Raw genomic sequence first — 14,891 nt, forward strand, 5'->3', positions numbered from 1 at the left:
GCAAGATCTGCATCCATCTCTGGATAACCCCTTATGTCCTTTGCGATGATTGGACTTTCTGGGTATATGACTCTGGAGTCCTTCTGCACCGGATGACGCACGCTCTGCAGGGGACACTGGGAGGGATCTGACTGGATTACTCTCAGGAAGAATGTGATAAGGCAACACTATCTACAGATGGCGCTGCCTACCTGATTAAAGCTCCTAAATGTTATCGCTTTCCTGAGTTTGTCACATATGGGAAATATGGCCACAGTTTATTGAGTATTACAGTTAAATTTCCTTGTTTATCAATACATTAATTCATTAGCTGTTTGAATTAATTTTTTAATGTAAAGGTAGTTATTTTAATACCAATTAATGCATTCAATGCAGGTTAATATGAGGTTGCGTGAGCTTATTCTGCCACCCTGCTCCAATAACCCTTTAGCTGGGTACACACTATAGTATCTATCGTCCATATATAATTTTGATGTGGATTGGAATATCATACACATCATATAGCGTGTACCACCAATCCGTCATTGCCGGCTGTCGTTCATTGAATTGTCCCATTCGGCATGCTGCACGTCCAGTTGAACGATTCCACGACCAACGCAGTTACATGCAGCATGCACAGATACAGTGTGCCATCGTACAGTGAATCATTTAGTGTGTGCTGCAGATGTGATGTATCACTACATCGCATCATCGCGTCGCTGGTTCGCACCGTCGGTATATGTCTATCCAGCTTTACAGGGCATTGCTGGTTGTCAACAACTAGTTGTCTATGCCTAACGTTCAGCTTTGCCGGTAGTCAGCTGGCCCCTCAAGTACTGTGAGCATCAACTACAAATGAACATGACGTACCCAACTTAAGGACAGTAGTCACTGTCAATACCAGCTGCTTTGCTGGCATCTGGGTCTTCATACACTTCATGAAGACTGCTAGCAGAGCACAGCGGGTTGGAATCGATATACCGGCGCCCGTCATCCCAGCGGTCAGAATCCCAACCACGGGATGTCGGACTGCCGGCAGCGGGGCAAGCGCAAAAGATCCCCTTGTGGGCTCACTACGCTCGCCGTGCTACGGGCACAGTGGCATGCAATGTGAGCAGCACTATTTTGTTCTCCCTCCAGGGATGTCGTGGACACCCCAAAAGGGACAATATGTGTCGATATCTCGGCGATCGGTATCTCGGCGATCGGGATCCCGGCAGCAGTATGCTGAGTGCCGGGATCCCGACAGCCGGGATATTGAATGCATCCCGAGAATCTGAAATCTGGGGCATGGCTCAAGTGGTCTTCATTCTGTTGCTCAGAGAAACATAGCAGGGACTCCCAGAAGCAAGCATCATAATATGTTTCCCACATAATATTAATGGTGTTCAATGTCTTATACTGTATGTACTTCTTCAATCATTAAAGATATTTTGCTTTAGCAGAAAATCAGATGCTATTATGTTTACTTACTACCTAGGACATATAGTGACGGCACGTTTTGTCAGCATGAATGATAAAGTCATGAAAAAATAAAAACATTTTTTTTATTGACTGGTGGCAGTAAATATGATGTCGCCATTTTCCAATTGATTTGCAGATCATTTCACTAGTAAGGAACCTACATGCCAGCCTCCTGATTATCCCTTCAGTGTTGTCATTGATGTCTTATGACCTTATAACCCCTCGGAATAGGGAACTGTCAGCATACTAATCAGTCATATTGCTGTGGGTCTTCCTCACAGGTGTAGAAACAAATCAAAATGTTATTAAACATACTGAGAACTGTCTATTTTTCATCTACAAAACCGATGTGTTAAATGGACACCTCCAGTAAGTGCAGACTAGTGAGTTCTACATTGTACATGGACTTGTGAATTTACAGGTTTGAATGTGTCAGAGTATGTGGTGTTATGTCAGGGTGTTGGGTCAGTTTTAACATTTATATGTCAGTGTGTTGCCGTTATGTCATCCAGCCATGTTATTTGAGGAAAGAATCAACAAAACAATTTGATGAATTTAACAGTTTTTTACTTTAAATGTAAATTAAGTCAGAATACTAGCTACTTTTCTCTCATGCGTTATAGATACCCTTGTGGTTCAGACACTCGACATGTATTAAATACCACAAGTTTGGCAGAAAATGCCAGCATGTCCTTCTATAGCACAATACACTTACTCCCTTCTGAAGAGAAAAGATTAAAGAAAATAATTGCAGCTTCACTGTGATGCATTCACATCCCACAGTGACTTTCAAGCCTATCATTTTTAGATTGCATTAATATGAGTTACTCATAGTATTTACCCTATCTACATACTCCTTTTTACACTCAGTTATTGATTATTTATTGATATCCTTTTTTTGTTATTGTTGACCGGGTAGATGCTCTAGACATAGATATGCTTATTTTCAGGCATGACCCAGGTTGGAAAAAAATTGCAAGAAATCACTTAAATTACAAAATGAACCAACAAAGTACAAAAAAATAAGCAACAAAGGGGCAGATTTATTGGGGGGAATTCAAATGTTTGAAAAGTCAGTTGGGTGTCTGTCTATTAGATAGGAAAAAACAGACACCCAACTGACTTTTCAAGCAATTGAATATCCCCCAATGTAAGTCTGGTGAAGTGATAAAGTGGAAGGTGATAACGCACCAGCCAATCAGCTCCTAACTACCATGTTACAGGTTGGGTTTGAAAAATGACAGTTAGTAGCTGACTGGCTGGTGCGTTATCACCTTCCACTTTATCACTTCACCAGGCTTAATAAATCTGCCCCAACGTCAACTAGTGAAACAATTTTAAAAAGTATACACACTATATAAAAGCAGCTAAATCTGAAATACTGTATATAGAAAAAATATATAAAAAGTAATAGACACTGTGGGAACAGGCATGGTGTGTGGAGATTTGAGGCATAATGGGCCTGAGTCTCGTACATCTGCGGTGTTCAGGCCACAACACGCTATTTTATGCACTGCTATCCTATGCTAATGCTAGTATGCACCTGTCTATGGAAGGTATGCAATTAGCTCCGGTAATCTCTGAGCTATTGAATTTGCCCACCTGCCTATTCAATTGAGGCCGTTTCCACCTGTTTTTATGGAATTTATCACCAATGCCTTTTCACCTTTGTTTTTTAGTGAAAAGACAATGACGAAAAATGCCTAAAATCTGCGAAAACGGTCTGTGTGTTCACCAGCGCAGGTGACAAAACATGTGTATTCGACAATACACATGTTTTTTGCTCCTGCTGAAATTTTCATATAGACGAAAAAAACGTCCCTGCTATTGAATAGGGCAAATCCCCATTCACCCTAAAAATAGTGAAAATTTAATTTTTTTGCCTAGGGAAAAACGGACCTAATTGTATACCACCTATGTCCATTATCCGCTTGTCTTCATGCGGATGGTTGGACTGCCCACTATTTTTCTGGTGGTTGCTGTATCCAGTGTTGTACTGGCCCACAGGGTTACAGGGGAACCCCAGTAGGCCCCACTGTCTGGGGCCCCCTCCTCCTCCTCCTCCTCCTCCTCTAGGGATCAGGATCCAAACAGTGCAGTTGAATTATACATTATACATATGTTACCTTATACTGCACAGGACTATGGTGTACAATAGTGCATTGTTGTTATTAATCTGGTACATTATCATGCATGCACTAGCAGTATTTACTATGTATATTTATCAAGAGGCCCAGAGCATGCACTCTCTAATGGTTATCCAAGCCTCTATGGCAACTGGCTTCACCCCATCTGGAGACTGGCCACAGTCCTAAGAATGTGCCCCTACTACTACATCATACTTGAGTAGCCTGCTGCTACTCCTCTCTGGGCTTCTCTCGGGGAGGAGACTAAATAGGTAGGCAAGTATGTACTACATTCCCCTGGTAGGCCCTTCATGACCCAGTCCGACACTGGCTGTATCATCACTTACACCCACCCCATGCTAGCTGTAAGAAACATCTATGTCTACACGCTCCAAGAGAGCATGGAAGTCAGCCTACATACCCACAACACTCATGCAAGACAGACCTGTTCCATGCGAGCTGCAGAGTGACCACTCAGAAGTGCCCATTTCATGGATAGAGCCTATCTGATTCCATCCACACGATCAATCTCCATACATGTGCATGGTATTAAGCATGGTATGCAATTGCTTTCTGTGGTACATGCAGTTTACAGATATCCGAAAGATCCGTCTGCAGTCGCACTTGCGTCTTACTGAGAATAAGGCCCAATATGCAGAAAGAAAATAAGTATGTGCGATGTAAAAAGTGATAGAGGATAATTATCCTAAGATGAGGGCAAAGACAGGTGGCTTAATTAAAAAGGACTGACGATGTGCAGATTTTTATGGTGACACTTCTTAATACTTGAATGAGTATTACCTATGGGACAGAGTTCGAATTTTTAATAGATTTGTATGAGAAGACCTGCACACCCATATCGGGACTTCCTTTAGAATGTAAAGGTTTCCTGGTTCTGAAGATCTTCACACATAGGAAAGAGACCCGATTTGAGAACACGGTGAATCAGAGCACCAAGTCAGTAAGCAAATGGGTTACCCTGCTTTAGGACAACAAAGAGTTGCCAATAGTGCTTAATCTGTGGAGATGCAAAGGCATAGTGAGGCATAGCAATGCAGGCTGTGTTCCATGTATGAATGAAACATTTTCAGGCAGAGATTAAAGTTACTCAGGTCCTAATTCAGACCTGATCGTAGCAGCAAATTTGTTAGCAAATGGGCAAAACCATGTGCACTGTGGGGGGGGGGGGGGGGGTTGGGAGGGGGGCGGGACTCAGATATAACATGTGCAGTGAGAGTTAGATTTGGGTGGGTTATATTGTTTCTGTGCAGGGTAAATAAATACTGGCTGCTTTACTTTTACACTGCAATTTAGATTTCAGTATGAACACACCCCACCCAGATCTAACTCTCTTTGCACATGTTATATCTGCCCCCCCCCCCCCCCCCCCCTGCAGTGCACGTGGTTTTGCCCATCTGCTAACAAATTTGCTGCTACGATCAGGTCTGAATTAGGCCCTTAGTTATAGGCAAAGCCTGAGAACAGGAAATCTGGTTCTACAGCTAGTCTGCCTGAGGGTTTGGAACATAGGGCCTGATTCCTAGTTGAATGCTAATGCTGCCGCAGATGCAATTTTTACTCAGAGGATGTGCAAATATATAGTAATGCAACAACTGCTGGTATTTGTATAGTGAGACCAACCGAAACCTTCTCAGCTGTCCTCACCTGCATATACATTCGAAACATCGATGCCGATCTGGGAAACAATAAGTAAGGCTATGGTAACTCAGAATGTCCACCGCAACTGAGACTCCAGAGACGCGATTCCTGTGTACAGGATCGCAGTTGATGACTGATACATGCCCCAAAAATAGTCAGACGCTCCCGCATTGTTTACACCACTTTTTGTTACCTCCCACAAAACAGCCACTCCCTGTAAATCACTTATGAATGAATCCTTACTGCAATCGTAATCGCAATGTGTGCACTGGGGCAGTGACGCATGCACTGACCACCAATTACTGAATTGGAATACCTTACAACTGTGAATCAGGCCCATACTGTAGTTAGTTATGTAAGCACTACATTACGGGCAAATCTCACCATTATATTTGTATTATAATGGAACATATAGAAATATTTGAAAAAAACCCCATAAAACTTTATCAAGAATATTATTTCATGGCTATTAATCCCACCCCTGAATAGCATTGCAAATTTGTCATTTTACCATGGCGATAATGCACAGTGATGTAACATAGTAACTTAGGGGGACATTTACTAAGCAGTCATAAGAGCGAAGAAGTGAGCCAGTGGAGAAGTTGCCCATGGCAACCAATCAGCACTGAAGTAACATCTATAATTTGCATACTATAAAATTATACAGTGCTGCTGATTGGTTGATGAGGCAATTTCTCCACTGGCTCACTTCACTGCTCTTATCACTGCTTAGTAAATGTCCCCCATAGTACCATAGTTAATGAGGTTGAAAAAAGGCAAGTTGTCCATCGAGTTCAATCTGTATTATATATCTTACACTATTCTACATGTAACTATAGTTTAACTATAATGACTCATGTGAAGTTATATTTTTAGTCTAGTTGACAACTATAATGCATACTGCTACTAAAACATTAATTTCAATTACTCTAACCTTGGATATCTGTTTCTGTTAGAAATGTATCTAATCCAAAAATGTGACTATGGGCGGGATGTATTAACATACATCGCTGCCCATCGCAGCGATAATGATCGCATATGTACTAACATATGCGATCAACATCGCAATGCGATGATGGAGGCCCCCCCGCGATACCTGTGAGGTGGTCTGCGGGGGGTCTCCGTCACCTCCCTGGGCTCTTCTTCTCCTCAGCTGCTGGGAACTAGGCAGCAGGCTGTCCCCGGCGCCTCCTCCTCCCCCCTGCAGCCGGAAGGACCCCCGGCTGCGTTGCTATGGGGAGGAGGGGTTTACCTTCCTGGTCCAGGCTGCATGGAGGAAGGTATGCCAGGGTGGAGGGGGGCCGGCATCTGTGCTGGGGGGGCGGCGGAGGTGGCGGGTTGCGGCGGCCGGCTATAAGAAGCCCATAGGCTTATATCCAAAGATGGCGATACCCCGGGCAGCGAAAACCTGGCGGCCGGATCTTGGTACATTTGAAAATGCGGGTTTTACCATATTTTTCCATTAGTACATCCCGCCAAGTATGAGATCAGTTTAACTATTGCTTACTAAAGAGAAACATAGCATGCCATTATCTCTACAATATGCCGTGCTTTGAAAAATTCTGCATTATCTGACTTACCAAATATGGTGGTGGGATAGACTTTTCCTGGTCAGAAAATATGTTTCTATTATATGAACTACCCCATTGGTAATATTTACAAGCTAAAGAAATAGTTCTCTGGATAATTGATGATATGACATAGACTGCATTACTTTATCACCACTGTCATTCGTTATTGGACCACTATGTTCCTATATATACAGTATATATTGGCCCTTAGACTGAGATGTCTCATTCAGAGAGCGACCTTCCTAATGTCATCAGTACTTAGGCAGTCCTTTTACTTTCTCAGTTTGCAGCTCCTTACAGCCTATTTGATCTAAGATCTGAATACATTGCAGTTTTAACTTCAACAATCAGGTTGTTTGTAGACAGCTGGCCAAAGCAGATGATTAAAACTGCTGATTCCTGTCATGTCTTTATGGTAATTGAGGGTTGGTGTTGGAATACCAGCGGCCGGGATCCCGGCCACCAGAATGCCGGGAGCGGGGTGAGCAATAGAAAGCCCCTTGCGGGCTTGCTGCACTCACCATACTGCGCTCGCCATACTGCGCTCGCAATGCTGCGCTCGCCACGCTGCGGGCTCAGTGGCTCACTGAGCTCGTTACAGGTTCTATGGGTGTCGTGGACACCCATGAGTAGGAATAGCCCTGGCACTGCTGCCGGCATTCTCGATGGTCGTGATCCCGGCATCGGTATTCTGACCACCGGGATATGGACTACATCCCGTAATTGACACATCTCAGGAAGTTGTGTAATATGCTCAAAACATTGTCATGTATCTGCTTTGTAATTAGATGTTTTTTACTCGGTAAGTAAAAAGTGTGACAACATGGAGATTACTGAGCTTGAGATAACAACTGTACACTTCTCTATTGCACATGAACAAAATTGGATTTTTGTTTGCAATTTATTTCAGTTTTTCTTTTCTTTTTGTTTCTCTAATAAAATGTGGCATCCTAAGGTTATTGCTAGTCCTGCTTTTCCTCTTTTTATCAATGTAATTGTTTAAAAACATTCAACTTCTAACTTCTTTGGTTTACTATTACAGTTTTATTTGCGCCTGAGAGGCTAATATTTAAAATTTATTATATAATCTCATGCTGTTTAGCTCAGTTTATTATATTGTATTCTACATTTGTACTCAGGCATTTGGTTCTGGGAATTAATTACACAAAGCAGAGGAAAAACCATGAACTTGTATTCTAGTGCAATGAATGATGCTCTATGCTTCCATCTAATTTTAATGTTCTCATTTTGCATAGTGTAGTATAGTTAATAATAACTGCTTTTGCAGATGTGTATGTGTTATCGAGAGTGGAAAAATATTTGCTTTCAAGAAGGCTGATATTAACTGAAAATAACCATGTGTTACAAAAATGGTATGTAGAAGATAAACTCTGAATTTACAGCATGTTGAACCCTGAAGTGGATTTATTTGAAGTGGATGGGCTGTAGTAGCAGAAGATCAAATCAGGTTCCAGTCCTGGAAGCTAAGAAGAGGACATTAAGGCTACAGTGGGCAGAGGCTCAATAAACCTGGACCTCTGAAGATCGTAAAAACATCTGTCTGTTTAATCTTGATTTCTAGGGTAGGGATTTGGCATATAAAACATGAATCCAATGGTTCATACTAGTGGTAGTGGTGTAATGGTGTGAAGAATGTTTTCTTGGGGCAAATTAGTTCCTTTAGTTCCAATTGAGCAACGTTTAAATGCCGCAGCCTACCTGAGTAATGTTGCAGGCCATGAACAATTTTATGGCCACAGTCTACACAACATACACAAATACACAAATACACAAAATACAGGGGTTCATGTACTAATACTCCACTTACCGAGATGATAAAGCAGAGGTGGTTATTGCAATTGTTACTAAGAATATAATAGGTAACAAAAAGTCTCTCCCTTGGCGGTGACTGCACAGACACATCTCATCCTGACAACAGTGTGGACTCTCATCTCATACTAGTTATAACTAGCTGACATTTAGGGAACGTATAGTAATCTTATATATTTTGCAATGATTCTTAATAATAACAAAGACATGTACAGTATTATGTTTTTTTTATATGACAAAATGAGCTGTACATTATTGCTGGAAAGTAATGTCTGTGTGATTTTTAGAGGATATTTATAGAGTGAAAAAGTTTTAGACTATTTCGTACCTATAGTGCATGTTGACTTATAAACATTACCATCAATGCTGCCTTTCTTATTGATTGATCAGTGGGAAATGGTTATATAACCGGACAACCTTTGGCCTTGGGTGCAAACAAAAGAGGGTGGCCAGGCTCTGCTGTAGGTGTACTGTAAGGAGAAAGGAAAGCCTGCACAGGACTAAATAATATACAGTAGATATTGTATATTTTACTAATCCCTAGTACAGTGATGTCATGAAGAAGTAGAATATGCAATTCCTTTAGTTATTAGGAGTGCTACCCCTAATATGGTAATCAAACCATATGAAACACATAAAGGAGGGGACAAGAACAGTTTTATGTGTTAGCATGCACAACTGGTCCATCTGTTGTTCTCAAAAAAGAGGTTTTCAAATGATGAATAATGTGTGAGGAGATTCATTCTACTTCTGTTGGTGCATTCAATTTGTTTATCGTGTTGATTCCAAATTAATAGTTTTTATTTGATATACTTTAAAAGGAGAATTTACTCTACTTTATATATTTATTTGGTTCCATTCTCAGTGTAAAATAAAAAGTAGACTTTATGTTTTATGTGGAGGAAATGGGTGTAAGGAAAGCCATAAAAATACAAATGGGGTTTGCATGATAATGATAGTGTTGTTTTCAGACAATAAAATATTTGTCAAACAGCTATAATCTAATCCATCTATGAGCCCCATCTGACTAGAATTTAGCATTCTAGAGACCACTAAGAGCATCCTCTTACCATTCCCTGTCATTGGCACTTACCAATAGTGGCACTCTAATTATTTATCACTCTCTTCTCTGCTCCTCAGATCTTAAAATTCTTCATCATTAAAAACAAAAGAGACCACATATTAAGGGGCTTACAGGATTCAAATTGCAAGCCCATGTGTGCAGGCAAAGGAGATGTGACCTAAGTTCTACCAAATCATGCAGACTGAAGCCCTGGCTGAGTCTAAATAAAAGGGTGAGAGGTGTCTCCAACATATCCAGGTCGCCAATAGGAAATGTGGAAAGGTGGGAGTAGTAGGAGCAGCTTATTAGGCTGCCCCCAACTGCTGTTGCTGTAAAGCAAAGGTGGCCAGCAGTGTAGTGAAGGCGGGTAAGAGATGGTATCTATCTATCTATCTATCTATCTATCTATCTATCTATCTATCTATCTATCTATCTATCTATCTATTCTGTTTGCTGCAATGTGTAAAAAGGAGGACTGGCTGCCGTAATGTGTAAAAAAGGGGATGTTGTCTGCCGTAATGTGTTAAAAGGGAGACGCTGTCTGCCGTAATGTGTAAAAACAGGGATGCTGTCTGCCGTAATGTATAAAAAGGGGACTCTGTCTGCCGTAACATGTAAAAAGGGGGACGCTGTCTGCCTTAATGTGTAAAAAGGGGGACGATATCTGCCATAATGTGCAAAAAGGGGGACGCTGTTGTGTATAGGGGCGTGGCTTCATGGGTAAGGAGTGTGGCCACAAAATAATACCAATTCATATTACGGTGCACAGTAGTCTCCGTTATTCAAATTACTCTGCACAGTAGCACCATTACACCAGGTAGAGCCCCCTTTTACACATTACAGCAGACAGTCCCCCTTTTTACACATTGCGGCGGATAACGCCTCCTTTTTACACATTACGGCAGACAGCGTCCCCCTTTTTACACATTATGGCAGAGAGTGTCCCTCCTCGCTGCGTGCGAACGGGTCGGAATGACCCCCCAAGCACATTGGTGCACCTTCTCTACACTTACAAGTGCCCACAAACACATGCACTTTTGGCTGGGTACACCTGTACGAATCTAGCCACACAAATTTTGAATAGTTGATTTTGTAAATCTGTATGTTAGCTAAGTCTGTGTATAGGCAGCAGGTGCACTGAGTTGTGACAGTAAATTATTTAACAAGTACAACCATCTCATAAATGATACAAATATATACGAGTGTTAGAACAACTACAGGAACATGAAAATTGACAATTATATTTAACAATGTTATAAACAAAACAAGTAGCACTGCTTATACATTTCATTTATTTCCATAACTAAATCAATGTGCAAATCTCTATTTTTGGCAGTGGCTGGGTAAATTGTGTTTTATGGACTGTTAATAGTATGGTACTGTTACTGTGATTTTAGTTATTATGTTTTTTATTCTTTCTAAATAGATTTGCAAACTATCCTCTGGCATAGGCACTTAGAAATGGCGCCTCCATAGAATAAGTTATACATGTATTCCTGAGTTCACTGTATACTGTATACTGTATGTACACTATACTGTATATACAAAGTCAATACAGTAATTAAAACAGTACTAGTTTTAATTAATTTTTTTGTCCTTTGCGCTTTAAAATCTTTTTCTCGCCATTTGATCTACTAAATTAAAGGAGCAATATTACCTAAAGGGCATGAGTATGGTGGCCAATCCCGGGATCGGCGGGATCCCGGGATTTAGGGCCAAAAATGGCCAGGATTCAATCCCGAGATTGGAAGCTCCAATCCCGGGGATTGAGGGATCAGCGTTGAGCGTCCACAGGACGCTCAAACGCTGCCCGGCTTCCTGCTTCCGGGTCCCCAGCGCAGCGTGAGAGGTCACCTGTACTATCAGCTGCTGGTGGGAGCCACCAGCAGCGTTAACAGGATGTTCCCCTCCCGCCCGCCCCCGGTACATGCTGAGTTATATGTGCGGGGTGGGGCGAGGGGGCGGCCACCTAGGTAAAAGCCAATCCCGGGAATCCCGGGATTGGCCATTTTTCAATCCCGATACCCGAGATTGAAAAAATGGCCCGGGATTGGCTTCCCTAGGCATGAGCATATCTAGTAATCCGCTAATAATTGAGGGTGTATTCATGTGGGGCAGATGTACTAAGCCTTGGATAGTGATAAAGTGGAGAGAGATAAAGTACCAGCCAATCAGCTCCTAACTGCCATGCTACAGGCTGTGTTTGAAAAATTAGAGGAGGTGATTGGTTGGTACTTTATCTCTCTCCACTTTATCTCTCTCCAAGGATTAGTACATTTGCCCCTATAGTAAGTAAGGGTGGGATGTACTAAGCACTGCATCCACAATGTGGTACATCCTGCCATTTACTGCCTACATACTATATATACATATATATGCGATTAGTACAGCATCACAAATTACAGTTCTCCTGATAAGAGCTGCCCTTTGTGAAAAAAGGACTTTTGTCTTTAGGACCCGGGAAACCTTCTGCACCTGCGCAGAGTGACACGGCGGCCATGGGGTTGCTGGGAAGAATCCAAATGTGTCACTCTCAGGGGAAAATGGAAAAAGATGTCCATAGGCTTCTATTGGGTAACACCACCCAAAGATGTTGTTATCAGTTGGGTCAGCTTGGTACATACGGGAATGCAAAAAAAATGCAGCAACCTGGATTTTCTGAGATTTTACTACAGTTTTTGCTTTAGTATATCCCGCCCTAAAACAGTGCACCTGTCACCCTAAACTATAACCATTTACAGTACTTAATTGACCTTGTTATATTGTATTAGAGATTACCTGATAACATATGGATCACAGTTACCAACTGTCTCTAATATCCAGGTGCAATCCCAGGATTTAAATATATCTCTGTGAAAACATAATCCCTTTTAATGTTGTTATTATTGAAAACAGACAGCACTGTATAATATATTTGCCTTGAGGTGAAATTCCTATCCTATCTGTTCCTGTCCTCTTCAGCTTTGTAATTTGATATATAGCAAATATGAGAATTAAAATTGCTAATAAATTGGAGTATAGCTACGTTCTGTCTCAGTGATATGTGGGGGTTAGGTGTGCTTGGCCAGCGCTGGGGATCCCGGCGGTCAGCATACCAACCGCGGGATCCCAGCAGCAGAAGGCTGGCAGGGGGCACGAGCGCAATGAAGCCCCTTGCGCGCTCACAGCACTCGCTATGCTGTGGACTCAGGGAATAATCCCTGCTAGTCGGCATGCCGACTGTTGGGATTTAGAGGGTTCGGGATGTAGCTGTCGGTACTGTGACGCACGGTCTCATGACTGCCGGTCACATAACTATGAGGGTAATTCTGAGTTGATCGCAGCAGTAAGTTTGTTAGCAATTGGGCAAAACCATGTGCACTGCAGGGGGGGCAGATATAACATGTGCAGAGAGAGTTAGATCTGGGTGGGTTATTTTGTTTCTGTGCAGGGTAAATACTGGCTGCTTTATTTTTACACTGCAATTTAGATTTCAGTTTGAACACACCCGACCCAAATCTAATTCTTTCTGCACATGTTACATCTGCCCCCCCTGCAGTGCACATGTTTTTGCCCAACTGCTAACAAATTTGCTGCTTCGATCAACTCAGAATTAGGCCATATATCCCATATGTGATATTACCCCACTGTACTGCAGCCTCAGTGATTCCAGTGTAATAGAGAGGAATATCTGTAGAATATTCCCATGTAGATAACTATAGTATATGGATCCAAAGTCATCATCATAAGTGTGTATTTTGTACCAGAGTTCCAAGCCACCCTAAGGGTGTGTACACACAGTGAGATCCTTTCTATGCCCGATTTTCACTTGCGATTTCCCTTGCAATTCCCTGGAGCCCAGATAGCACAGATTTTTACTAACTTTTCTTGAGATCTGGACTATGCGTGCTTACGATTTTGGCTTATGTGAGATTTTGGCTTATGTGAGATGTCATTGACATGTGAGATGAACTAGACAGTACACCGATCTAGTAAGGATTGACTTGCCTGTACAGTCTATCTTTTCTTGCGATGCCGACCTGGCGGGACCGCGCATCGGGATCGAATCGGGATCGCATGGTAACTTTCACCTTGCGATCTGCACTAACTTTTCTTGCGAGTTTGACTATATAGTCAAAATCGAGAGAAAATATCTCACCGTGTGTACACACCACAAGATATATACCTCTCGGAGATGCATATGCATTAGTAGTCTACATTTTCAGACCATGAATTTGTCTCATAAATTGTTACAACATATAATGTATTCTGTATTTATTCAAATAATATTACATTTTTTTAATGAAATACCCTTATACCCATATACAAATATGCATATATACACATATGCTGTACACACAAATATCATGCACCGCAGTCCCTACCCCCCTTCCCCTGAACCTATATAGCAGTCCCTACCCCCCCTTCCCCTCCTCCCCTGAACCTATATAGCAGTCCCTGCCACCTTCCCTGAACCTATATAGCAGTCCCTACCCACCTCCCCCCCTTTCCTGAATCTATATATCAGTCCCTACCCCCCTACCCCCTCCCCTTAATCTATATAGCAGTCCCTACCCCCCTTCCCCTGAACCTATATAGCAGTCCCTACCCCCCCTCCCCCTCCTCCCCTGAACCTATATAGCAGTCCCTACCACCTTCCCCGAACCTATATAGCAGTCCCTACCCCCCTCCATTCCCTGAATCTATATAGCAGTCCCTACCCCCCTCCCCTTAATCTATATAGCAGTCCCTAGCCCCCTTTCCCCCCACCTATATAGCAGCTTTTATCTCCCCTCCCCCCCCCCCTCCCCTGAACCCATATTGCATCTTAAGAACAGATCCATTTTAGGTACTGGCTGAGCAGGGGGTTTACCTTTTTTTCACAGCGGAAGATGATCCGCTGCCTGATTCCCGCTGCCCGTGCTTCACGGAGTCGCTGCTGCTGCCCGCTGCCCGGAGTCACTGCTGCTATCCGCTCCCTGGAGTCACTGCTGCTGCCCGCCACGCGCTGCTCCTGCTTTGGCTCCGCCCCCCGTGCCTCCAAGCGCATGACATCACAGAGGAAATCCCGGTCAGCAGACCCTGTGACGTGACCGGGATTTCCTCAGTGGCGCCACGTCTGGCAGCAGTGTAGCGCAATGACACTGATGGGAGACAGTGAGCCAGGCAGGATCGGTTCATCCGGCCCGCAGGCCGCATGTTGCCCACCCCTGCCCTAAT

The 14,891-nt window shown here is 42.7% G+C and overlaps 1 protein-coding gene across 1 annotated transcript in view; it reads left to right on the forward strand.

Annotated features, from left to right (window-relative positions):
• The window catches only part of ENTREP2 (endosomal transmembrane epsin interactor 2), a 1,280,798-nt gene that overhangs the window by 347,789 nt on the left and 918,118 nt on the right, over window positions 1-14,891 (forward strand). The window lies entirely within an intron of this gene.

The sequence above is a fragment of the Pseudophryne corroboree genome, chromosome 6 (genome assembly GCF_028390025.1).
Source record: "Pseudophryne corroboree isolate aPseCor3 chromosome 6, aPseCor3.hap2, whole genome shotgun sequence".
NCBI lineage: Eukaryota > Metazoa > Chordata > Amphibia > Anura > Myobatrachidae > Pseudophryne > Pseudophryne corroboree.